Source organism: Chinchilla lanigera, unplaced genomic scaffold (genome assembly GCF_000276665.1).
Source record: "Chinchilla lanigera isolate Chin_1 unplaced genomic scaffold, ChiLan1.0 scaffold00020, whole genome shotgun sequence".
In the NCBI taxonomy this organism is placed as follows: domain Eukaryota; kingdom Metazoa; phylum Chordata; class Mammalia; order Rodentia; family Chinchillidae; genus Chinchilla; species Chinchilla lanigera.
In genome coordinates, this window is record NW_004955421.1 from 18430549 (window position 1) to 18458285 (window position 27737).

Consider the following 27737-nt stretch of genomic DNA (forward strand, 5'->3'; position numbering starts at 1 on the left):
GGTTTTCCACATCACTGCTAAAAGGAGGAAATGCAAGCTTATAACCATGATGTGATAGCACCAGGGCTGCAGAAATTCACAAGGCTGACAGTGAAGTGTGGCAAGAATTAAAGGAAGCACTCTCAGCAGCAGCAAGTGGCACTTGGGAAAGAAAAGTCTCATTCCCTACCCCGGCTGACATGCACATGTTCTCCGACACGGAGCTTCTCTGCACACCGGCAGCCTTTCTCAAAGGAAGGGCTGGGTGATTTGTTAGGGCTCTAGTGCACTGGTGAAAATTTAACATCCCTGCCCCACCCCATGCTCAGCACACAAGAAATTCTCTCACATTTCTAAATGCCTGGGAAAGTTGGTCTGCCCTCAGGATCTCCGAGGAGAAATTGCTGCTCCTGTCTGCCCAGTGCTGTACATAGCCAGACGTGTGCTGTACCCCATATGCGTTTGCAGTGGTCCAGAGGGCATATGTACAGCAGAATCCCGAAGGATGTGCACTGTGGGGTCCTGTGTGATGCCTAAACATTGGACACTCCTTACTAGTCATCATTCCAGAAATAGAGAATTCATGGATGACACAGTCATATGTCAGGGCACTGAGCAACAGTTAATGCTCTAACAAGGGCTGTATGGGGCAAAATGAAAATACGATATTGAGAAAAATGTAGCATACAGCATTGATTGATACACTTCATCAAAAGTTTAAGAACCACAGAACCATGGATATATTGTTTTGGACACACACACACACACACACACACACACACACTAACAAATGTGTAACAGTGGTTGCCTCCAAAGACCAGGAAGATTTGGACTGGAGAAAGCAACTCAGTGGATTAAAATTCTATCTAATACTGGCTTATAAAATAGTAAGGACAGGATGTGAAATCCATATGAAAAAGAACAACTTGGGATCGTTCTCACTGGTGGCGTGGACAGGAGTTCATTGTGTTATCCTTTCTACATTGCTGTATCTTTTTTATTTTGGTTTTCATGAGTACATTTTTACAGGACATAATAATTACCCCACAGACAAGTGTACACCAAGGGGAAGGGGAAGCAAGGCTGGTGGCAGAGAGGAATCAGGCATGGACTCTTAAGAGCTTGTGAGGGGCCAGGGATATAGCTCAGAGGCTCAGCGCCTGCCTGGTAAGCGCAAGGTCCTGAGTTTGATTCCTGGTACCAAAAAGAAAAAAAAAAACAAACAGAACTTGTGACCACTTTCTTTCTACTTCATTTATCCATACCCAAAAGTCCCACATAGAATGACACTTCCCTTTGCTATTCCCTCCAAGCTATGAGATTTGTCACCTAAGCAAGCCAGAAATTTGTCAACTGCTAGGTTTTGGGGTATTTTTTTAGTAGAATGACACATTCAACTGGCATCTAAAAGAATGTCTGCTTCATCCCCAGCCCTGCAATTATGCTCCTGTGTTTTTTCAAAAGCATTCTTGTTATGGTAAAATATGCATATTAAAGTTAACCTCTTTAACCATTTTAAAAAGCACAATTCAGTCCTATTAAGTAAATTCACAATGTTGTGCAAACATTGCCCCTACCCATCTCCAGAACTTTTTCATCATCCCAAACTGAACGTTGGTACCCATCAATAATTTTCTGTTCCTCACTCCTTTACCTCCTGGAAACCTCTCTTAAACTCTGTGTCTATGATAGCTCTCATAAGTAGAATTATACAACATTTGACTTTTTATCTGACTCTTTCAATTATGTTTTCAAGATTCACCCACGTTTTAACTATGTATCAGCTTGTCATTCTTTTGAAGGTTGGATAACTTTCCATGTAATAGATAGACCACATTTTTTATTTTTTATTCTGTCAAAGGACTCATGCATTGTCTCTACATTTTGGCTATTGTGAATAATTCTGCTATGATGTACACATATTTGTTCAAGTTCTTACTTCCAGTTGTTTGGAGCATCTGCCCAGGGGTGGCATTTCTAGATCATGTATAATTTAATATTTAATCCTTTTGAGGATTCAAAACTTTTTTATAGCAACTGCACAATTTTATATTCACATTAACAATGCATGACAGCTTCAATTTTTCCACATTCTCAAACAACCATTTTAGTGAAGGTGGGGTGACAGTTTACTGTGGCTTATGCTCCACTTTTTAAATCTGCTTTTTTTGTGTTTAGAAACATTGTACTTGTCTTTTATCTGATTGGTGGATCCCCAACACTGTTGCCTGATTTCAGCATTTCTAAAAATGTGTCCTATGTAATACAGATCCTAATGGAGGCTTCACTGTGACAAAGCATTGAAGAAGGACACAGTGGTTCCGAAGCCAGCTGCAGTGGGCTCTTAACCAGGTGCATATATAACTTCTGCAAGTGCAGGAGGGAAGCAGGAGGTGGTCAGCTGAGCCTCCTCTCTCTTGGTTCCTCTCAGTTCCTCTGTTTTATGTTGAGAGTGACTCTGCTCTTTGAAGATGTGCATCTTTTTATGCAAATGGTCTCTTTATAGAGCCAGCTTTTTCATATGGTGCTTAAAGAAAATTTTATCTTTTATTATCTTGGAGGAAGAATTGACTCTATAGATGTTATGGTAGGATAGACTTTACTGCGTAACTCTCCTTCAAAGGATTTTTCAGTGTTAAACTATAGTTAAACACAGTTTTCATTTGTTTTAATTTTTATTTGAAAGAGAATTATTTTAACAAAAAGAACAATAGCAAAATACCTACAACATAGACAGAAACAAAGCAAAGCAAAAACAATTAAAATGATATAGGGTTTCAGAAAAAATTATAGGAATTAACAGTGGTTGTTATATTACACACTATTACCGTCAATGAAGTTGCTCAGATTACCAGATATAAGAATGCAAGATTGATCAAACCATTACAGAGAATATAACAACCAGCGGTGAATTCCTACCATCTTGTCTAGTGAAACTCTGTATCGTTTCTAATTTTTTTTTTAATTTTTTATTCTCTTTACGTTTTCATTTTGCACTGACTTTAGAAACTTCCCCCCAATGTAAGATGCAATTTTGTTATCTCTCCTCCCTTTGTAGCATCATAACTCTGAGAACTCTTACAGTAAAGATAGTTTAAAGCAGAAATTTGGGTCAGATGTAGGTGCTTTGGGCGTTATAGGCCAGACAGTCTGTCACAGCAGTCCAGCATAGCAGTCGTAGTTCTATAACATTCCTAGGCAATATGTAAATTAGTGGGTGTGCCTGTGTGCTAATAAAACTTTATTTACAAAGACAGGCAGCAGGCTGGATGTGAGCAGTGGGCAGTAGTATTTTGGTCACTAGTTTGTGACCCAAGTTTATTGAATCATGACCCCCCCTTTCATTTTTTTTTAAAATAAACATAAAAAGATTTATTAAACAAGTTAATATCAAGTTTAAACCTGTCAAAATGAGATCACTGAAAGTCATGTGAAGACCGCAGGATAAGTCTAAGTTGCCTGCCTTCAGACCCATCATGTTCCAGACATTGCCTCATTTACTGTCACCCCGAGGAGGGAGGACGGTTCTGGCATGTTGTGAAAATGACCTGTCTTTGGTTGGGATGGAACAGTATGACTGATGTTGGGAAGCCTACGTCTCACAGCAAGATTCACTCAACCAAGAGTCACCCGACTAAGTTGAGTTCAGGATCAAAGAAGGGGTTGTGAGACCGCAGGGGCCTCTGAGCACAGACAGCGGCAACCAGCCTTTTACAGAGCGGTGTCGGATGATGCTGGTGACGCCCGCTGAGGTTCGCCCAGGAGAGCTTCACACAGGCTCTCACTTGCGAGAAGCAGCTCACAGGTGGCCAGGGCGGCTGGTCCAGCCTGAGTTCTCAGTGCTGTGGGACGATGGCAGAGCGTCAGCTGCCTGTCAGTGTCTCCAAAGCCTCTGAATTTAGCCAGGGTGCTTTATAGTTTGTTCTGGTCTACTGGCAGAACATGGTATAGGTTTTGAACACAACCAGTGACTGAACAGTTAAGCAGTTATAAACAGGCAGGTGAGCTCTGATTTCTGTAGACAAGTGCTAAGTCACTAATATGTACTTAGGACTTTGGAGTTTTTATGGTTTAGTACATGTGTGCAGTACTTAATGGTTATTGTTATCATGGAGGGCTCAGTGCGTGTACAGAACGCATCTTAGTTCTTTTTACTGCTCCTCTCTCCTCCTTTCCATCTCAAGATCCCCTCCCCCTTTGCAAAAGATCTATCTTCGTGTTTCCTATTATCCACCCTTCATTTCGCTGTTTGTGTTTTGCTTTTTTCATATAAGAGAAATGATGCACTTTTTAAGATTGCATGTCTGATTTATTTCACTTCACATTATGGTCTCGAGGGGCATCCATTTTCCTAGAAAGGATTCAGATTTGTCCTCCTTTATCACAGAATAATACTCCATTGTAAATGCCATGTTTTATTTATCCATTCATTTATTGATGGACACACAGACTGCTTCCAAGATGTAGTTATTATGAATTGTGCTAATGTGGTTATGTATGTATCACTGGAATACGGTGTCTTTAACATTTTCCAGAAGGTACCTAGAAAGAGAGTAGGTGGGGTGAATAGAATTTCCATTTTTAGTTTTTTGAAGAATCTCCATACTAATTTCCATAGCAGTTGTATTGTTTACTTTCCCACTAACTATGTAGAAGGGTTCCTTTTATCTCACAGTCTCATCAACATTTGTTTTCTTTTTGGAGTAAAGTGGAATCTTAGTGCTGATTTGCATTTCTCTAATGGCTGGAGATGCTGAACATTTTTTCATGTATTTATCAACCACTTGTACTTCTTCTGAGAAGTGTCTACTCATTTCATGCCCATGTTTTGATCGGGTATTTTATTCTTGGGGGTCTAATTTTTGTAGTTCTTTACATATTCTAGATATTAGTCTCTATCAGAGGAGTAGCTGGCAAAATTTTTTCCCATTCTGTGGTTTGTCTTTTCACCCTGTTGGTTATTTCCTTTGCTTGCAGAAGTTTTTAATGTGCTATAATTCCACTTGCTGATTCTTGTTACTCTTGTACAGTTGGATTCTGTTCAGAAAATCCTTGCCTATGCCTATGTTTTCAGGAGTTTTACCTATTTTATGTTCCAGAAGGTTAAGTGTTTTGTTTTAATATTAAGTCTTTGATCCACTTTGATTTTATTTTAGTACATGGTGAGAGATATTAATCTAGATTCACTTTCTGCATGTACATAACCAGTTTTCCCAGCACCATTTATTAAAGAGCCTCTCTTTCCTCCAGTATATGTTTTTGGTCCCTGTGTCAAAGATCAGATAGATGAATGGCCTGGGGTTGTTTAAAAGTTCTCCTCTTCTCTTCCATTGATCCTCATGTCTGTTTTTGTGCCAGTACCAAGCTGTTTTTATCACTGTTGCTTTGTAATGTAACTTGAAATCTGGGCTTGTGATGCCTCCTGCTTCCTTCTTTTTTTTTTTTTAAACCTAAAACTTATAGTCTATCCTTAGATTCCTGACTTTGAATTCAAATATTAGAGAGCTTCAACTTTTTATGGATGACATTACAGGTTGATGATGTATAACAGATTGTCACTTTTCTAGTCTATGGATTTTCATTGCTGTGGTACCAGAACTAATCATTTAGTGAATATTGTTAGCTACATTTGTCCTCAAAATTCATATATTTAATCCTTAATCCCTAGTCCCTTACAATGTAACTGTGTTTGAAAATAGAGCCTTTAACAAGGTGGTTAAATAAAATGAGACCGTTAGGTAGAGCCCTAATACAATCTGACTTGTCCTTATGAAAAGAGAAAATGTAGACACAAAAAGCGACACCAAGGTTGTGTTCAAGGAAGAAAGATCATGTGAGGAGAAGCAGGAGGAAAGCCATCTGCAAGCCAAGAAGAGAGACCACAGAGGATGCCAACCCTGCCAACCCTCTGATCTTGAACTTCCAGCCTCCAGAATTATGTTATTTAAACCACTTAGCCAGTAATATTTTGTTATGGCATCTCTAGCAAACTAATATGGTGGAGGATCCCAAGTCATGGGCCCTAATTCATTAAGACCTTGAACGTTTATGTTCATCTTCAGGACCTAATATCACAAATACCTTTTGCTGCATTTTATAGATGAAACTATGTGCTCTTCATTCATGTTGAATCATAGGATAGATTTCCATAATGCTCTCAGTTCAGTTCTCTTCTCTTCTTCTCTGCAGTGTCTTTCCAGATACTGTTCTCTTTGTGTCTATTCCTGGCCCTGGGGTTTTCAGATAGATGCATGTTTCTTTGGTTTATTGTGCTGCTTATTGCAGACAGAAAGTTGATGTCCATGGGGCCATGAGATCGGAAAACTTATTAGCTTGTGTAACCTCAGACAATGTATCTCATTTCCCTGACTCAGTTTCCTCATCTTCATAGTGTAATAATGCCTATATCTATTTTTGGAGTTCTTGGCAGCATTAGTGACAGTGTAAGTGCTGGCATACTGATGGCTGATGGCTGACATTCAATAAATGATAGCTCTTCTAGGCATCAGGAAGTATCTGTTGATTCTTCTTTTTTCTAGCCTTGTGATTTGAGGTGGCATACGCCGTGTAGTCTTTGTGAGAAAAGTAAGGGATTCACCTAGTTCCTTATACTTGTATGTAATATTAGGTACTACTTGGTGGATTGACATATGCAGGGTTTAACCACTCATGGTGCTTTTGTTCCCTGGTGGACACAGAAAGAACTGGAGGTCCTGCATGATAAAGCTGAAAAATGGGCTGAGTCATTCCAGGGCCAGCTCTGCCCTGTGTAACCTTTTGCATCCAATGAATCTATGACTCCCTCCCCATGACTACATCAGTTCTCACTATTTAAATCCAATTTGGCCTACTATAAAATTTGCCTGCATTAGCTTTGAAACATTGAGGTAAATGAGCTATTTTTTTTTTTCTAAAACGGTGTCTGTTTTCCTTCTGAAAGGACCCTGAAAAGATATTTTCTGCAATTAGCTCCCAGCCTTTCATTGCAGCGGAACCCTTGAATACCGAGTTCCCGCGAGAACAGGGGGTCTTGTCAGGTGGCATCAGCACAGGGAGTGAAGCAAATGCGCTTGTGAAGGAATTAGTTGGTTTCCTTCTGCCTCCTGCACCATCTTGCCCCTCAAGTTTGCATCTGTGTCTGGGGGGGACCCCAGAGGCCCAGGTGGGGTGGGAAGGTGCCATGAGATGCGTGACAGGACTTTCATGCAGCCATGTGGTCGAAGAATGAAGACCACAGCTGCTGCTCTCGCCCTCGTTGTTGATCTTATCCACATGGGAGCATGTGGTGCAGTTTGGCCTTGCGGTTGATGGGGACGAAGCACGCATCCTGACTGAAGCAGCGCTTGCAAGCAAAAGCAGTTTTCTTCTCTTTTACAGAGAGAATGATAAATACATATCAATAAGGATGTCCTGTGGCACAATACGCCCACTAAATTTCAGCAGAATTCATGACGTGTTCAATTCTCACCATAACTGACATCTGTTAAAAACCAGATTTGAGCGCGCAATGCTGGTTTCCGTCAAACTAAAATATGGAGTCTGAGGTGATGTTTCCCTGAGCGCTCTTCCACTCTGAGAGCCTTGATCTTATCACTGATTTCAGGTAGCTTGGAGTACATCGGAATCTCTCTCTACAGAGGCGGAGAACACGACGTATTCAATGGCACGTGTCTTTGAAGAGCCAAGTTGGCATCACATCTTCAGTTGTTAAGGAGAGCAGCCTCTGTTTCATCTATATTTTGAGAGAGCTCTATTCTAAGTCATATCTAATTAGGTGAATTTCTAAAACTCTGATTAAATGGTAGCCAGCTGGAAAAATTGGAAATAAATCAGAAGTGTCATTGACTTGAGATTTACAGTCCTTCCCATGTGCCTCCTAAAAGTGAAGGAACTTCTTTCTGTGTTACAGGCTTTGATGAGGAGTTCAGAGGAAAGAATGAGTGAGAGAAAAAGATGACATCTGTGCAGACCAAGCAGAGTCTGAAGATTATTACAGCAAAAACTAGAGAGAGCAAAAGAACACTTCTTAGTTAAAGGTAAGTGCATAGTTGTATAAAAATTAAACCGTGTGATTAGTTAGGACATGAAATTGAGTTTGCATGCATTTGTGTGTGGATACATCGACTTGTGGACCAGGTAAGGGATAGGATACATGGAGTAACATGCCTTCAAAACATATGCTAATAGCAGTGAGGGAGGAAATCAGCAATACAGTTACTCCCTTGTGTTCAAATAAAAGCTAAACAGCTAAAAGTGGACATCTATTTTGTAGAGCCTCTCTTCCCAGAGAGAAGAGCAAATGAACAAAAGACAAATAAACCATGTATAAATTATACTGTGGCTTAGACAGATTTCTAACATTACATTCCTAATATTTCATATAAACACTTGTGAAATTTCTTCCTCTTTATTCATAGATAAACACTTAAACTAACATAAGTCCAGCAGACAGATGAATAAGGCTAATGGTTGTCTTTATTCATACAATGCTTTTCATCCTTAACTGTAATAAGGTGTGCTTTGTGTCCTTAGTATAATGAATACATGCCCCCTCCATTTCCCATTGTTTTTTGGGGTATAATAAGAAGGGAAATAAAATATTTGAATGGCTGAACGTTGTCATGACAGTCCTGTAGAACCCTAACTGCCACGCATGTGGGGAGCCATACTATATGGCATTGCAAGATGTTTCTTCATGAGCTGATCTCAGAAGTTTGTATTCAACAAAGGTGATTTGAAGGGCATTGATATGAAATGTGTAACACTGTGAGCTGTGCATAAGTAAAGTGTACAATGGTTAAGGGCAGCGTTGACAACTATCTTCTTAAAATGCTTTCTTGAGCAAAACCAACAGTAGGATTGCAATTCTAGACCTTAGCCCCTGCTCGAGAGATGTGCACAGAGCAGGTACAGATGTGGATTCTGGAGATGCTTGCTCTACCACTTACCACTTACCCTTTGTTTTACTGTGGTCAAAATTGTTAATCTGCCGTTGTCTCTGCTGGGAAATGTGGCAATATTAGTACCAACTGTGTAGGGTTGTTGAGTACAAAATAAGTTGATTTAGGCGGTCCTAGGAAGAATGCTAAGCATGTGGAAAGTACTCAATAATTATTAACTGATTTCATCATTGAATAAAGTGTACTTCAGGAGTGGAAACTTGTTTGTTATAAGGGAGATAAAAATGTAGAAGAGTATAAACAATGTTGGAGGAATGGAAGGAGGCATTTCTTTAACTCTGCACATATTAGAACTGTTCATTGGGCTACACCAGGACTGAGGGGCCCTAGGCAGTGATAGGAAACTACAGATGGGTCAGTGCATTTCTCAGACTCTTACTGATTATCTCGTCAATTCAAGTTCTTTGAGGACTATTGGTGATACAGACTTAAATCATACAAAATCTCTTAAATTCCAAGTCAAAACACCTCAAATACTTCGCTGTACCCCCTCAGCCTTGCTGCCCTGTGTTCCATTCTCTTCCTACCCTCACCCCCATAGGTCCCCAAGCTTTTTCCCTCTGCCCTCTGATGTATGAGCTCTTGTCCACTGAGAGCCTTCATGCAACTGACAGTGTAGCTGGCTTGTCCCCCTCCCTCACCCTGCTCTGCTGCTCTATTAGTCATTTCCTGGTTGCTACAACAAAGCACCCAACACCCACAACTTAAAGGAAGAGTGGTTTAATTTGGCTCACAGTTTAGGAGATTCCGTCCATAGTCAGCTGTCTCCAAAGCAGAAGCAGCATGGCAGCCAGAAAGCATACAATGAAGGAAGGAGTGAGAGCTAGTTCTACCTGCTAAAGGCATGACCCTCAAGGACATGCTTCTCCCAATTAGATCTCACTTCTTAACAGCACCTTCAGCTATGTGTTCATCAATGGATCTGCTGCGTACAGCATCTCCATGATCCAATTGCCTTCCAAAACCCACCTCTGAACACATGAGACTTGGGGGAACATTCTAGATCTAAACTGTAATAGCAGCTTTTCCTTCAGTTCTCATATTGGGGCTTCTTTTCTTTTTCTTTTTTTTTTACCAGTACCAGGAATTGAACACAGGACCTCACCTTTGCCAGGCAGGCATTATACTACTGAGCTATATTCCTGGCTGTGGGGCTTCTATTCTAAAGGAGAACCCCCTCCCTGAAGTTGGCTTCTGAAGCTGTTACTCATACTGGTATTCTCATCACCAGCGTCCATGAGAGCTGGCTGGATTTTTCATATTTGTTTAACACAGAGTGTACAAAAAGTGGTTTGTCCTTACACGCTACAGGTGCTAACCCTGATTATTTAAAGTAGCAAAACGGTGGACTCATAGATATGTAAGGAGAAGAGGATTAACCCATTCATTGACTCATCTTAAGAGCCTAGCTACTACTGGGAATTATTTCTGTATTTGACTCTTCAGATATTTTCCACCTGCCTGCCCTATGGTCTGTAAGTTCCATGAAACCCAGGACATGGGATCCTGGTCTGAACATGGCTATATAAAAAGTTCTCAAAAACATTTTCAGAGTGGAAGCACAAATGAGACAGAGTCCCTGCCCTCAAGGGCACAAGATCGCCTCATTGAAATAGAGAAATGATTATTGTGCGGAGCTAGAGAGGCTTGGAATAGAAGGAGAAAGGAATCATTGGGTCTCGAAAAAAAACTAAAGCCATGTAAGCAACAGTGATGTTCAAAGTATTAGCAATGAGTCAGCACAGATAAGTATCAACCTGAAGCATCGCTGGCCATAATACCGAGCAGGGGTGAGAAGGGGCTGTTTGAGTCGGGGCTACGAGTGAGTCGCTGGGTTGTGGAGTGGTGGGTGGGACTTGAAGGCAGGGCTCAGAGCACTGGCCAGTGTCAACCACTGTGGAGAAATGGTCAAAATTTTATCATGACTTACCCATTCTTTCCTACTGAATCTCAGCTCTGACCGTGATACCACGCAGAACCTCTCTGGTACTCCCGGGCAACGTAGCAATTTAGCAAGACCCTGTCTCCAAATAAAATGTAAAAAAGGGCTAGAGATGAGCTCAGAGTGAAGGCCCTATGTTCAGTATGCAGTACTACAAAACAAAATATTGGGGAAACTGATACACACACACACACACACACTCACACCATACAGTCTGGAAAGATCCTCTCATATTGTTGATGGCACTTATGTCTAACAGGTGGAATTAGAGGCAGAGCAGGCAAGAAGCAAATGCTTGTGTGCTTTTATTTTCTTCTTTTCACAATAACCATATATTTGCAATGTTTTTAAATTGATGGCTATTAAGTCAGTGTGACCTGTGGTAAAACTTCAGGTTGATATACTTTTCTAGTTCGTGCAACCAGACAGTCCCAAAAAATCTGTTCACGGCTGTGCTTCTTACAACAAGAATCGCTGTGCAAAATTTAGCTGAAAGTGAAAATTTCATTGTAGTTTAAAACAGAGACTAGTTCTTTCCATTCTAGATCAGTGTTGTGGAAAACAGGTTCTCAGTGTGCTCAAACTTTTTCTCCCCTGACCTCTCTCTAATAATGTACTACTCAGTAAGCTACTTCTATTTGTAGTTTTACATCTTCTTATTTGGTGAAGTATTTAAGGCATGTTGGTTATTAAAAAATAACTAGCCACAATATCAGAACACCTTGAAGTTTTTATGTACAATAAAAGAGCTTTTTAAAACCCTCATAAAGTTGCAAGAAAACTTTTTGTAAAAGTTTAAACCATATAATGTGATCATAAATTTGTGTAAGTAAAGGGAAATTGTTCAAGGATGCACACAGCAGGGTGGTCCTGTTGATGACTTAGGACATTATTTGCTAGACAGCATCAGATAAAAGGAGACTATTCTTTATATTTTGTGTATTATTAAATTATTAAGTTGTTAGTCTTTTCTCAACAGCTTTTAAGGTATAAATGACGTGTAATAAAGTGCTCACATATAAAGTGTACAATGTGATATATTTCTACCCGTCTGTCCTATCTGCCCCAGCTTCCCTCAGCTGCAAAAGATGACGCTTATTTTTTAAATTTTCTAAATAAAAGTTTTATTTTATTTCAAAACTAATGCGGAATTTGTAAAAAAAACATTCAGGTAGTAAAAGTGTTTTGTGCTGTGGAAAATTAAAAGCTCTTATCATCTATCCCTTGATTTTTTTTCCTGCATAACATGTTTCCTTAATTATGATAAATAGGCCACAGACACATGCACTCTTTTCCCTTCAAAGTAAGAAATAGCTTTGAAGTCATCAAAGATGAATGTGCATACAGAAAAGCCAGAATGCCAGAAGAGAGCCTGGATTAATATTTTGTGCTCTTCTTATGGAAAATCTGCTTGAAAGGCATTAAAAAATGTTCAGTGCACCACTACTGCATTTATTAATGCATCATTAGGGAAATGCAAATTAAAGCAAACTGAGATACTACTGCACATCCACTAGAATGGCTACTTGTGATCAAAATCAAGATGATGGGAAACATCGAGTGTTGGTGAGGATGTGGAGAAACTGGAACCCTCATACACTATTGGTGGAGATGTAAAATGATGTAGCCACTGTGGAAAACAGCCTTGCAGTTTCTCAAAATATTAAACATAGAATTACCACGTGATTCAGCAATGCTGCCTCCAGTTATACACCCAGAAGCCCTGAAGGCAGGGGCAGACATGGATGCTACGATCTCATAGCAAGCTTGGTACTAGTGTTACTGTAACCGAATGCGGTGAACATCTAGATGTCCCCCGACAGAAGGGTGGGTAAACAGAATGTGGCTTCTCCATCTAATGGTGTAGTATTCAGTCCTTAAAAGAAGTGAAATTCTAACCCCTGCACAGCATGGATGTAGCTTAAAGCGCCCATACTCAGCAAAATAGTCAATGAGAAAGTGGTGGACACTCAAGGTCCGAGGACAGGAGGCGCCTGGTGGAGTCAGGTTACTGGAGGACACCGCGGGCCAGGCAGGTCCCTGCGTGGGGCCACAGTGCTGTCTGGGAAGGGGGATTCTCCCGGAGATGGACCGTAGCTGCTCCACAGCGAGTATGTCCTTAATACCCCTGTACTGTGTGCCTCAGAATAGTAAAATGGTGATTGTTTTGTTAGTTCCATGTTTTATCACAAATATTTTTAAAAGTTGAAAAGAAGAAAAATTCCTCAGTTTTCCCAAAGAAAACATAGCAGTAGTTTAAAATGTCTCCCCAGTACATTTTAGTGAGAGCTCAAACCACTTATAGATCTCAGGACCTAAAACAAGAGTATAATAGTTTTCAGACAAAAAAAAAATCCTATTCTTTGCCTCTTAAATGATGCTTCGTAGTCATAAATTTAGAAATACAAAGTGAGAAGCAACAAATTACTAGCCAACTGCCAGCCACTCTGCTGAGCAATTTACATGTATTAACCCGGTTAGTCCTTAACAGAGTTCAGATATGTTAGTTCTGTTTCTTAGGCGAGGATGAGGAGGATGGAGAACTTGTGTAACACGCACAGGGTCACACAGCGGGAAGCAGAGCCGCTCCTCAGACAGCGGGAGAATGGCTCCAGAGCCCCAGCACTCCGTTTCACCCACTCGCTGTTCTGAAAACCTTTAAAATCAAGAAAGTGTCAGTTGTGTGGACATTTCCAACTTTTTTTTTTTTTTTTTGCAGTACTAGGGGTTGAACCCAGAGCCTTGGCACCCAGTCACATTTCCAGCCTCTTTTATTTTTTAATTTGAGACAGGATCTCAGTTGCCCAGGCCGAGCTCAAATTTCCAATCCTCCTGCCTCAGCCTCCCCAGTTCTGGGATCACACATGTGCACCACCATGCGCGGCTGCATTCCTAGCACTTATTTGCATAGTGAAGACTGAAAAGGTTGACTGCCTTGGTAAAGCAATTAGCTTTCATCAGGAGAAGCTTGTGACTTGAGGTATGCAAATGATTAGTTTATAGCTGTAAAAATATCGGGGTATCAAAATGCAATTTTTTCAAAGATTTTTGCAGAGAAGAGCTCTGAGAAAATCTCTATACTGTAGGGAAAACATAATCTCATATTTTTTCCTTCTTCCTAAGAGTCATGTCTCCCAAAATGTTAGGTTAATCATAAAAAAAAAAAAAAAAAAAAAAAGATTTCATGCCTGTGTTCAAAAAAATTTAGGAAATGCTCAATTAAAAGAAGTTAAAATTTTTTATTACAGGAATTCTTAGAGACTTAAATAAACACTGTGGATTACCAGGAAAGGGGTATAATGTGTACAGTGATTTCTATAATACATAATAATATATACTATGCAACATGAAATTGTTTCCCAGAATTATTTTACCCAGAATATTTCTCCCATGGAAAATCACAAGGAGCTGGCACTTTCTGCAGCACTTTCTAGGGATCATCACACTGGGGATTTTCCACGTCTACCTACCTCCGGGGGACAGTTTACCCCTGGCCTTTTCTACTCTTACTAAACAATCACCAAAACATACTTTATCTTCCTGGAGCACCCCTGAGACAGGCTGACATTTTCAAGGAGACTTTGCTAAGAACTTTCAAAGGATGAGTGAGAAATCATAAGAAGCCCTATAGGTGGTCACAATTCTGAGATCCCTGATGCTGAGCTGAAGCTTTGTAGGGTCTCGGGACTCAAGCCCCCAGCCTACTGCCGCCTCTCCCGCCCTGCCTCAGCCAGGCGGCTTTTCTGCCATCTCAGCACCCACAGTGCCTGTGGACTTACCCGCTACAACCAAGGGTGCGCCCGCCAGACCCTCTTGTGTTCCTGTCTCCGATTCTTTGCTGACTTCCGTTTCGTGCGTCTGTGCTGGCCTCTTTCCTCTCAGTCTTGACTGACAGCTTTGAGGTGCCTGTGTGCGTTCACCCCCGTGAATGTTCTGGTCCTGACCACAGCACATAGGCGCTAAATATGCGGCCCTTGTGCCCCTGGCCGGGGCACACACTGTGAGTCAGCACAGCGTTCCTTCTCCGCAGGACTCGGCACCTTCCTCACGCTCCTGACATGGGGTCAGGTGGGCGTTCCCATTAGCGTTAATCTGGGTGGCCAAAGTGACCTGTAAACCTAGAATGCAAATCCCTCCCACTTCTGCAGCCTTGACGGGTAACTGTCTTAGATGAATGTGATTTCTCAGAGCCTTTACTCAGCAGCGTGTGCACACACGCAGGGTCTCTATTAAAAAGTCTATTTCAGACCCACAATACTGCAAGTCCCTTCATGAAAGCCCCCGGAAGTCTCTTGTTCATAGCACACCTTACGGGTGCTATACCTAATCGGAGGAGAGGCGGTCTGTTGCACCCCAGCACATGCCACGGGCTCCGGGCCATTCTGTTGCTTAACTTCTGGTGCCTGCTGATGTGGGGGTGTGCACCCTGCTTTAATTAGCTGAGCTTCGGAGGGTCTCCAGAAAAAGGCCCTGTTTGTGAAGTTCCAGCAAAAGCACCATCGGGTATGCAGAGTCTGACCCGGGCTGGTGGACTTGGAAGCTAATTATCATCTGGCACATTTGTATCTTTTTAATGTGGGAAGTTTATTTTTAAATAGTAGGATATCAGGGCCATCCGGTTTTTTAAGCTATTCAGAGGGGGCAGTGTACTGTAGTCATTAAGCATGCCCTCTGGAGTTAGGTGGGGTTCCATCCTTGACTTCCCAACTTTCTTGACTTGGAGTCTTTGGAATCCCTCTGAGCCTTCTGCAAATAGGTATAGTAGCAGTGCATATCTTGCTGTGGCTCATTTAGTGCAGACAGGTTGGGTAAAGTACTAAAAGCCTTCATGACAACTGAATGGAATTGGGCATCAAATTTTCCTGACACTGAAATGGTGTTCTAATTACCAGTCTTTGAATGCCCTTATATTTCGTCTGATGCTAGCCATCTTCGTGAAAGGTAAGGGCAAAAGAAAGACGCATGTGTTCTTGAACTCCAGGTCCATTAGAGATGAGGTTTAGGTGGCAGGCCCTAGGGTTAATATTTAATCTTTAAATTGTGCATTGGAGGTGAACTTCCCCCAGTGGCCAGTGGGGGGTGCTGTGTGAACAGAATACTTCCAGTGCCTGCTGCAGGTGACAGTGTTTCTTCACCTCGGGAGTATGAAGAGCAGCAATTTCAGCTTTGCTGTGAGTTGTCTAGCATCTACTCCCTGGGACATTTTATTCCATCCAAATTTTTTTTTTGCAATAGTAGGTATTGAACCCAAGGCTTTTGCACTGAGCTACATTCTCACCTCTTTTTAAATTTAAAAAAAAAATTGAGTCAAGTTCTCATTAAGTCACTAAGTTGCCCAGATTGGGCTTGAATTTGTGATCCTCCTGCCTCAGCCTCTCAGAGCGCTGGGACGACAGGCATGTGTTTCCACACCCAGCTCCATCTACAGTCGGATGGCAGCAGAGCTGCTTAACATTCAATGTCCTCTCCAGTCCACTTTGCAATGAAAATGATGCACTTGAGGGGTCCACAATGTGAGGAGCAGGAGGAGACACTGATACATGGACCACTGTGAAGAAAAAGCATTATGGAAGTCATGAGAGATTAAGTGCTGATGAAAAATAACACCACTGCAAAAAACTATGAAAGATGATGAAAATCTTTTAAAGCAATAGCCTGTCTCCCGCCTTCCTGTTTGCTTACATTACCATCCAGGTAAAATTGGGGTGGGGGGATAAAAGGCTGTTATAGTCCAAGTTCTGATTACCAGTAGCAGCATGTGTGATTTAACTTTATTGTTGGTGGTGCGGCGGGTGGAACCCAGCGCTTTATGCATGCTAGGCAAGCTACACCTCCAGCCTGGGGTTTATAATTTTTATATTGCTTGTGTGTACTCCGTGATTTAGAATCCTTCATTCTTTTAGCCTTGCCTCTTGACATTAGCTTCAGAAATTAACCCTATCTTTTAAATTCACCTCTTTATTTTTAAAGAAATAGTTTTTATTTCAACAACTATGAACTTTCATCTTGGCATTTACAGTAGCAAACTATGGGTTATAGACATTTATTTGTCTTCTAGAAGTAATTTAGCCTCTGACCATGTGATAAGAGAAAAATTTACATCTGCTCAGTATTTTTTTTATTATTCATGAAGTCAAGGACTTTTTTCTTATACTTACTGACCATTTATATTTCCAGTGAAAAATTCCTATTTCCGTCTCCTAGTAAGTTGAGAATAAAAAAAATAATTTGGAGGTGATAGAGTGAAGGATAAGCCATATGCCTTCAGTAATACAATCCTGATCAGAAAGTACAGGTTCAATGTCTTTATGCAAATTGCTTGGGGCCAGAAGTCCTTGGATTTAAAATTTTGGAATATTTGCATGTACATAAGGAGGTCTGAGGGACGAGGTACAGGCCTCAACACGAAATTCATTTTCCTTTCGTATACCTTATACCCAAAGCCTGCAGGTAACTGTATACACTGTCTTTAATAATTTTGTGTGTGACTCCAAGGTTTATGCTGTGGCACTCTGCTTGTAGCTTCGTGTTGGTGCTCCAAAGTTTTCTGATTTTGGATCATTTTGGATTTCATATTTTTGCATCACTATATCCAATGTATAGTTCAGATAATTGGAGAATATGAGTGATCAGCTTCTGCCAGATCTTTTGTTTTTTCATTTTTGCAGTACTGGTTCTTAAACCCAGGGCCATCCCGCTGAACTACATCCCCAGACCCTTTTAGTTTTGAGACAGCACCTTGCTAAGTGGCCCAGGTGGAACTCAAACTTTTGATTCTCCTGCATCAGCCTCCCAGAGGGCTTCTGTCTAATCTGTGTAGTTGGTTCTGTGGCTGGTAAGCCGGTCTCGATATCTCAGTCCCTCTTAGAATCAGTCTGGAGCTCAGATGCCTGCTTCTTCTTCCGGAGGCCTTGGCTTCTTGGTGGTGGGTGCTGAGCTCAAGCCGCAGCTGCCTTTGTAGTCCACGCACATTCCTCTAGAGAGGCCAGGTGGCGCTGTTGAGCAGTCTTCCTAATAGCTGCATCGCTTGAATACCGGAGAAGCATAGCTCAACTTCCAATCAGTTTGAAGAAAAGATCTGTAATTCCCCCATCGGTCCGGGCAGCGACGGAATCTTACTCATTTCTGCGTCCTGCACTCAGCAGAAATGTTGGCTTGATGAATTGCCATGTGGTGTTTGCATGTTTTGTTACTTCGTTGACTGGGGTGAGGGAGTACATTCCCAGGGAGGGACCTTGCCTACAGATGATTTCTCCCAGGGCCATGCCCTGGAGAGCTGACACCTTTATTAAGTTGACAAAGCTTAGGGATTCCTTCTCAGGGAAACACAAACGTTTTAAATTTAAATTTACGTCAATTATATTGAGACACAGTTATTAAAATGTTAAACACATTTGTGATATAAAAACAAAGGTACTTATTTATTGCAATTAGAAAAAACAAGTTCTAGGGATGGGTCTATAGCTACCCTAACTTCAGAGCTGTCAGAGTGACATATTTCTGTAGTCTGTTACCTACATTCATAATTGAAAGAGTGCTAAATTTCAATTAGAGATTAGTAATTTTTTAAAAATATAATTTCCTCTTATAACCCAAATTCTGTGCTCAGGTTCCATTCAGGAATCCTTTGGGGGTTGTGGATGCATGGCTAAAGTCCTGTGGTCTCTGGATTGGGGGGAGGGATAAACAGGTGTGGAGGCAGTCACTGAGGTGCTGCAACTCTGCAGTCTTAATTATGGTGACGGTAACATGAGTTTACACATTTTTCAAAAGCTTACAGACTGTGCACCAAAAAGGATGTGTTTGGGGGTATGGAAATTCGACCTTAATAAAAGATGTAAAGAAAGAAAGGAAGGGAGAGTGAAAGAAAAGAGGGTGTATTGGATATTGCTGCTTACCAGAAACAGCCACTATAAAAATCCCTTCCATATTACAGCTGAAATAGTGCTGAAAAGTAGTGCTATACTGTCGTGCCATATTCAAAAATGCTTGGGGAAGAAGGCAAGGCCATGATGCAGAGCTCAACACCAGTGATCGTATCTGTAATCGCAGAAAGATTGTAAAGCTAGTGTTTGCTCAAGAGAAGTTAGTCGTTCACACAGGGGGAGGAGGAGTGTGTGCGTCCCCAGACACATCAGTGCCCTTCCTAATATTTGTCTAAATGCGTGCGAAACTTCCTTTTGGCTCTACCTGAATCTCAGCCCCCACAGGGATCAACTCCCCAGCGTTCTCTTCCTTTCCCAAATAACTTCCCCTGCTGGACAGCCTGAATGATGCACTCCCAGAGGACAATGCCAGTGCATTTGATGTCTTGTTTGCAAATGACAGTTACACCCAGAGCTGTAATAAAGGTGACAGGTCTCCTGTAGAACTCTGGGTGCTGCGTGCAGTGAGTGCTTGCCCCTGACTGATGTGTGGTGCCATTCACACAGACTGTGAAACTGTTGGATATTCATAACAGGGTCACCAGCCAAGTTCCAGACAAAGTCCTCCTGCCTGTGGTATCTCACTATGTAGAACATAGTTTGTGAGGTGGCAAATAAATTTCCTATGAGTAGAGAATATTTTGAAAACTGTTTCCTATGCCATTTACCACACAACAGCCCATTTATGTGGGAAACCAGATCCAGGGAATTATGGAAACCTCACATTATGAAATAACCCAGAACCTCATTTAAAATAGCTTCAACTCTTTTTGCTAAACCTTAAGTATAATTTACGAGGTAGAGGAGGGGGAAAGACAGGATATCACAGTAACACCTCATTGATGTCATTAAAAATGTGTATAATTTTTATTGTTTGAGGAAGCTATGTTCTATAAAGTCACCACAAACACTCAATTAGCCAATACTGAAACATCAGTCCTGGGGGAAATATGACATTCTCTTTAGCCAATCAATATATATAACCTTGTTTTGAATGTGTTTTTGTTGAAAGACACCTTGTTAAATACACACTGCTAACTTAATAGACATTGAACTCATTGGCCAACGGCTCTACATCGCATTTCTGAATGAAGCTTATCCAGCACGGATTGTTTTATTTGTTTGGGATTTTGTTGCAAACACACTATAGCCTTTTACTTAATAATTAAGTTAGTATGTTTGGGCTGCTATCACAAAATACCCTATACTGGGTGTCTTGTAAACAACGGAATGTATTGCTCACAGTTCTAGAGACGTGGAAGGTAAAGTCAAGGCACCGCTGATGTGTGGGGTAAGGGCTCACATTCACAGTTGCTGCGCCCTCGCTTGGTGGAGGGGGAGAGGCCTCTTTCCTAAGGACGGTAATCACACTCCTGAGCCCTCTGTGCTTGTGACCTAGAGATTAGATTTCAATGTACGACTTTTAGGGGGACACAAGTATCCTGCCCAGAGCTAGTTCAACAACTCAGCACTACGCTTCGGGACCATTTTAAACGTCATAATCACCAACAAGCTCGAAAGTATGGAAAACACGCATTAAATAGACCCAGAAAAGGACACAGGCACAGCATGAAAGCGGAAACCGGAAGGCAGAGCGCACTGTGCTCAAGTCTCAGCAGGAACGAGAGCATCAGGAAATTCAGCCTTCGCTGCTCCGGCGCACGTCAGAAAATGAGCACAGAATCCATGAAAAACGAGGACTGACTAGGTCAGTAAAGTCACGTGACACAAAGGCCTGTGTGGTCCTTCCCCCACGTCTGAGCAGCATTGGCTCAGTCTGAGCCTACACGGGACAAATGTCTGGGGGTTCACATGCGTGTGCCGGGACCCGGCCTCCCCGCCTTGCAGCAGCCTTCGCTCCCCATGAGAGAACTTGCGGCTCCGCAGCTACTGCATGTGAGCCAAGCCCTGCACCCTGCCCGCTTTCGTGCCATCTTTAGCTGACAATCGTTCTTTCATTTTTAAATGGAGGTGTGGGGGATCCAATAACTATTCATTGGACAGATGAAAATGATATGAAATTTACACTGTGGTGTGCACAACATAGGTTTATGGGAACACAGCCCCGCCCACTTGTTTACATATTGTCCCTGGATGCTGTCATGTAGCAGGACAAGTATAGTAGTTGCAGAGACCTCATTACCCACAAAGCTGAAAAGACTTGCTGTCCATTCCTTTATTGAAAAGTCCAGTACAACCTCCAGGAAGCTGAGGCAGGACGATGGCAAGTTTGAGCCCAACCTGGGCAGCTTAGTGACTTAGTAAGACCCTCTCTCAAATACAAAAGATAAAAAAAGGCTGGGGATGTAGCTCAGTGCAAAGACCCTGGATTCAACCCCTAGTACCGCAGAAAAGAGGAAAAAAAAAGAAAGAAAATTAGCTAATTTGATGCCCATGGACCTTAAATAGTACTGTTTGTCACCCTGAAGAGTATCCTTGCAGGAACTGAAAGCTCTATACGGAAATGACACCTCACCTGGCAGGGGTCCGGGGTTCTAAGAACATAAAACACGGCTTTGGCCTTCTCCACACCCCATCTCTTCCTCTGCATATAAATTTAGATCCCAACCCTGGCAAGTTACAAAGCCCTATATCCTTCCTATGCTGGAACAGACAAGAAAGAATCAGGCCACTACTTTTAGGAAATCTGTGGGCACCGATTGAAACACAGCTGGAGGGAGGTCACAGAGCAAAGATGACACTGTGATGCCAGTCTGCTTTGCGTTGGGGTTCTGCAGTGAAATCCCAGCAACTTGATTTCATGTTGATCAAGACTTTGAAAGCTGGTCCATTCCATCTTTGAGTTTCAGTAGCAGAAGGTTGTCTTAGTGATCATTTAGATCTACGCTGTCCAAGAGAATGTTCTATGATGGCCAACATGGGCCAGACCTGTGTTATCCAAGATGGCAGCCATGAACACCCATGGCCGATCAATGCTTGGGAGTGCAGGTGTGACTGAGGGGCTGAGTTTTTATTTTTGTTCAGTTTTAGTTAAGTAGATGTAGCTATGTGACGAGTGGCTATGAGACCAGGCACAGTAGATTCATGGTTGCACATTGGTCCAAAGGCTTGCTTTGCTGCCAGTTTTTAGAGATTGGGAGGTGTTCTGCAAAGGTTGGGATTCCAACCTCTCTTAGAAAACCAGAACATTTGGAATCACCAAGGATGCCCTGACTGGAAGAGACACGTGGTCTTGGTCTCCGCGACTCCCCTAGTCTTCTCCTCAGTCTGCGGGCTGCCTGGTTTCTGTGGACATTTGCTTGTGGACCCCTCCTGTGACTCAGCCCCGTACTTCTCACATGGGAAGATGAAGTCATGGGGTAGTGAACAGTTAGGCTAGTACCAGAGTCCAGGCCCATGATACCGCTCCCTCTCTCTGAGGGGACCGGCAGAAATCTCTGGTGCGTAGGGGCCGGGGAGGGGTACCACACTCCACTTGGGTGTGGGGGGGTGGGTGGGGGGGTACCACACTCCACTTGGGTGTGGGGGGGTGGGTGGGTGCTACACGGCACCAGGCCACGTGGAGGTGATGCCGTGCGGCACCTGGCTGTATGTGAGTTGTGGTCTTGCCTCTTCTTCTCCCCGTGGCCATGGGCAGGCTGGCCATGGGGCAGGTGAGGTCTCTGTTTTCTCCCACCCTGTGCTGACTCGGTGAAAGCCACAGTGGTGTGAGGGCGTGGGAGGGAGCGAGTCCTGAGCTTCCCTGGCTGTTTTCCCCCTAACTTCCTCTCCCGTGGTTTCCTCTGACGTTTCCCCAGGTCCCCATCACAGAATGTCTGCCAGCTGCCCATCCTCCGGGTGCCTGCTTCATCAGCTTCTTTGGTTGGGATTCACTTTTCTTTTTCTGGCTTTCTTTCAAAGTTCTGGTCAACTGAATCTTGGCCCAAAATAAAAGTAGCAACTTAAATCCCCAAAGGCAGCTTTCCAATAGTCTTTGACAGTTGAGGAGTTCAGTGTGGCTGGGCGTTTCGCCGTTCTCATGACCTGATCGGGTCAGCCTAACTCGGAAGGAGGAAGCTCAGCTTGGTGGCTCGGGAGACACAGTCACCTGGACTGGAGCCCTTGCTCTGCCAATTGCCCGGTCAGGTGACCTCAGGAAAGTCACTTAACCTCCTGAGCCTGAATTTCCTCAAATGTCAAAACACCTACCGTTGTTTGTAGAAATAAATATGATACCGAATGTAAAATAAAATAGCAATTGTTTATAGATGCAGAAGATATAGTGCTTTTTGAAGATGTTCCTTTCTGTCCATCTGAAAGGCTTTTGCTAGAAAGGGATTCTGCTTGTTTAATTCTGCTTGTTTAAGGCTTCTCTTCTAAAAGCCTTCCCAGTGATCACCTTGTCCACTCCAGCAGGTCAGGTCCCCAACCCATTTCTGTCCCATGCATCACTTCCTGCATCTCTGTCTGCAAGTTCTGCTATGCACGTTATGCCTAGGGACCTCCTCTTACCACTTGATTCTTGGGTTGCTGGCTTGAAACAGTTCTTCTAACATTTTTCTGAGCATAGAGCTGGCACCCAGGTGATTCTACGTTGCTACATGGTAGGTTGTGGGCACCTGTGATTTTCACCAGCCCAGCATCCAAGTAGAGAATCTCACCCTTCCTTAGGATTTAGGCAGTGCTGTCCCCTTGGTCCCTTGTGTCAAGGATGAATATGTGTCTTAAGTGTGGCCAGGCAGAGCCAGTGACAGATAACAGAGCAGGTTTTGTAGGAAATATTGGGGGAAAGGACTTCTTTCCATGGCGGTTTCTCAATGAACTTATAGTCAGCTGGCCCCACAATTGAGCCTCCTGGCTCCCTTGGAAGGGTCTGCGGACAGTGAGGTCAACAGCAAGGAAAAGAGAACTGAGAGACAAAGAGAGACGCAGAGGTACCAGTGCCTGAAGCCAGGTACCCCAACTTTGCAGTTACGCAGTCCAACAAACTTTCCACATTCCAGTTTTTTGGATTTATTTATTAATGCTCATGCTGACCTGTTGAAGTTGGATTTCTAGCCCTAACTGAAAAAAGTTGGCTAAAACTCTCTTTTCCATATCTAAGTTTCCTCACATCTGTCCCCCAATGTATTTTCCAGTTCATGTAAATCCATTTTTCTGGCTCTCAATCATCTCACTTATGCAACACATGTTTCTACCTAGCGTACTTTGTGGTGTGGGCATTTGATGCAGTTGCCCCTTTACTTGGTGCTTACCATTCCCTGCTGCTCCTCTGGATAATAAACACTTTGCAGACAAGTGTGCTCATATTCTATTGCTGCATACCGAGTTACCACAAACTTAAAGGGATACACAAACACACACTATTTATTGTCTCCTAATTGCTGGGGGTCAGGAGCCTGGGCACAACTTAAATAAGTCTTCTGCTCAGGGTCTCACCAGACTCAAACTTCCTGAGGCTCAGAGTCCTCCTCCAAGTTCACTGGCCGCTGGGAGAATTCAGCTCGGCACGGTCGTAAACTCAGACCCTCAGCTTCTGGATACTGCCTGAAACTCCTTCACACACGGCCTCTCCCGTACAGCAAATCTGCTTCTTCCAGGCTGCTAGGATGGAACGATAATGGGACAATTAATTCATCACCTTTGGCATATATGGTAACCTAACCAGGGTAGCGGCATTCTTTCATCTTCATCACCTTCTCTTGGCTAGAAGGATATCACAAACCCTGACTGCATGGAGGGGTTTACGCCAGGTGTGAAGATCTGGGGCCCATGGTAGAAGTCTGCCTATCACCAACCCCACATTGACCTTCCACCAGAAGGCTCTAAATCCCATGCCATAGTGATCCTCATGAGTTAATAAAGTTGTTCTCGAGCATACTTCAGTGGACATGTGTTATTAGTTATAATGTACATTGAAAACATAGGGTTGAAAAAGGTGGAGGCAGTAGGTGGAAGAGTAGTCCCAGAGATGTCAGATCCTAATTCTTTGTATCAGTGAATGTTGCTTTATACAACAAAGACCTGGGAGGTGAGACTTAAGTGACAGTTCTTGCGACGGGGAGATGACCCTAAATTAGCCAGATGGGCTGTGCATGCCACTGCAAGTGGCCCTTTAAGAGAGAGATTAGAAAGACACAAGGAAGACAATGTGACCACAGAAGCAGAGACTGGAGTGATGTGGCCACTAGTCAAGGCCTGCCAGCAGCCACCAGAAGCTAGAAGATGCAAGGACCTGGTTCTGCCTGGAGCCTCCGAGGGAAAATGGCCCTGCTGATGCCTTGATTTCAGCCCAGCAAAGCTGATCTTGGACTTCTGACTTTTAGAACTATGAGAGAGAGAATTTCTGCTTTTTAAGCCGCTCATGTTATATTACTTTGTTACAGCAGCCGTAGGAAACTAATGCCACGGCCACAAATGATTTAGAATCAGGGCTCTATTTGAGGTTTTTGAGCCTGAAGACAATCTGATTGACTAGATTTCAGTAGGTTTCAACCTAATTTACAAAATAATGTTTCTTCCAACAAGGTTTGGAGCACATGCTTTGCATCATTAGGGGTGCTTGTACAGACACTCACTATTCAGAGCCAGCTGTGAAGTGATGCCACTTATTCAGAGCAGACCCAAAATTTGATCTTGTGCCACTTGGTAGGTATCACTTCATGATCAAAGTAAAAAGTGCTCTCTCCAAATAAAACTCCAAATTTAATCTTTTAAGCTGGAAGGCTGGGGTACTCTATTGAGCTAGGGAATCTACTTTTCTTTTGTATAAGTGATTATGTCCCACAGAAGCAGAGAAAAAGACAAGTGTTAGCCTTTCTTTCTCCTTCTCCCTCTCCCTTTTCCTCTCTACCTTCACTTTCTAGGCCAGGAATAGAACCCAGGGCCTCAGTCATTCTAAGCAACTCTACTGCCACTGAGGTACACCCTCAGTCCATGTACTGCTTTTTTAACAATCTGGTTCTTATTAAATCAAGCAGATGCTCTGAGGATGTCTTCACTCCACAAACATGCCTTGATCCCCCCAAGTAATGAGGCATGGGGATACAATAGAGAACAGAACTAGAAAATAGTCCCTACTTTCAAAAAAAACCCTGGCTCCATGAAAAAGACCAAAATTCAGTAGTCTTGTGAAGAAATGTGTAATTCAAACTAAGATGAATCTGGAGGAAAAATACAACGGTAGGAGGTTGTTTAGCGAGCGAAGTTGGCCTCGGGGGAGTCAGGAAGGGCTTCCTGCTCAACGTCAGAGTTAGCGTTGGGTAGGACAGAACTAGGAGAAGGGAAGAGGCTGAGGGTCCGTCCGGAGGTCAGCGCCTGTGCAGAGGCCCTGAGACCACGTGCTCGTGTGCTCTGGAGGACTGAGGGGGCGTGGTGAGCCAGGCAGAGGGGTGCCAAAGAGCTATATGGGACCTGACCATGGACACAGAAGACTCCTGGAGGCCAGGTATATAGGGCTGCAACGAAAGTACAGTTAGGGGTATAGATCTGTTTGCCAGTTGACCAGGCTCCCTTTGGAGGAAATTGACGAACCTTGAAAGGCTGTCCTGGGGCTTTTCTACCTCCATTTGAGTGATTCACTCATGGTTGCACGTTCACAAACTACAGAGGTTGAATAATCCTCTCTTTCCACTGGACAATGGCAAGTGCCTTAAAATTCTTGTGAGTTGTGAGTCTCACACTACATAGATGTCAAAGTTAGAAAGAGATCTCCACCATGAGGGTCCCTTGAGGATGACTCATCTGCTTCCCAAAAGACTGAGCCCAGTTCCCGAGCACAGGCTCTCCCACAGGCAGTGGCTGCGATGGTATTAAAAAGCAGTCCCTTGAGATGTGCTACATGTCACCTCAACTTAATGTACCGCTCACCTGCAGCAATAAACAATGCCTATCGATTCCACCTAGCTGGAGATCTATGATTACCATTGACTTCCTGGGCCCATGCACCACTGGACTTGCACTGAAGGAACACCTTCTAATTAAAAGGAAGCATTATTTTCCTTTGCTGAAAGGAAGAACCATCTATTTTCTGAGAAATGTGGCTCTCGGCCACATAAAATAAACTCATTAAAGGAGAAAGGGAGCATATTTTCTGTACAGAACTATTTTGTGCTTTCTCCCAAGTCTGGTTTGTGTTTTTTGTCTGCTTGATGGGCAATCTTGTTCTGTTCTGTACCTCCCTGTTGTTGAAGCAGTGTATTATTTCCTCTTGAATGAGGTATCTGAGGAGGGTATTGTGTGTTTTATACAGGATCTTATGGTTCTTTCTTGATAAGCATTTGTTACCTGTAACCACCTTTTTCTAGAAGCTCTCTCTTTGTGTGTATAGATGAAATACAACCATATGTTTTCTAGTCTCCCTCTGGAGATGAAGCATGTGTCTTGAGAAACATAGTTGAAACCATTCCACATGTATATTTCTTCCCCAGGCTAACATCATGCTTATTAAAAGAAACAAAATTTAGTATAATGAAAATTCCAGTGAAGTCCAGAATCCAGAAATTCCAGCAGGTTCCAAGTCCCTGAGGAAACAGAAGAGCATTAGTGTAGACAGAAAAAATTAAACAAATAGAAAATTATCCCCACTTCTTTTCCAAGCCTTTTGTGTAGTTTCCTTGTCTTTTCTTCTTCAGCTCTCAGTGTATGAGATGCAGGGTTTTATTGTCTTTGTTCTGTGACTTCTCTGAATGCTGCATATCTTTTTGATGTGCGGTGAATTTGTCACATTCCCCTGAGATTAATGAAGCAATCAAGTCAAACTCCAAACCTTAGGGGGAAAAGCTGGGAACCCTTATTATTTCATGCATCCTGTATATTTGTTTCCTCATAAAACCACTTCTGGGATTTGATGACATTTGATGAAACCTGGCTATGAAGTGGGGTTGTAGGCACTTGTGGCTGTATGGGAGCAGTTTTGAGAAAAGCAGTGTGGGGTGGGAGGATTTGGGAAGACTTGATGGGAACACACACATAGTTGCTGTCCACGATAAA

The 27737-nt window shown here is 42.7% G+C and overlaps 1 protein-coding gene across 1 annotated transcript in view; it reads left to right on the plus strand.

The window, feature by feature from the left end:
• Frmd4b (FERM domain containing 4B) overlaps positions 1-27737 on the plus strand; it is a 246277-nt gene that overhangs the window by 7311 nt on the left and 211229 nt on the right. The window contains exon 2 of the mRNA XM_005383804.2: positions 7889-8015. The gene's annotated coding sequence lies outside the window, so the exon portion shown is untranslated. The remainder of the gene's footprint in view (positions 1-7888; positions 8016-27737) is intronic.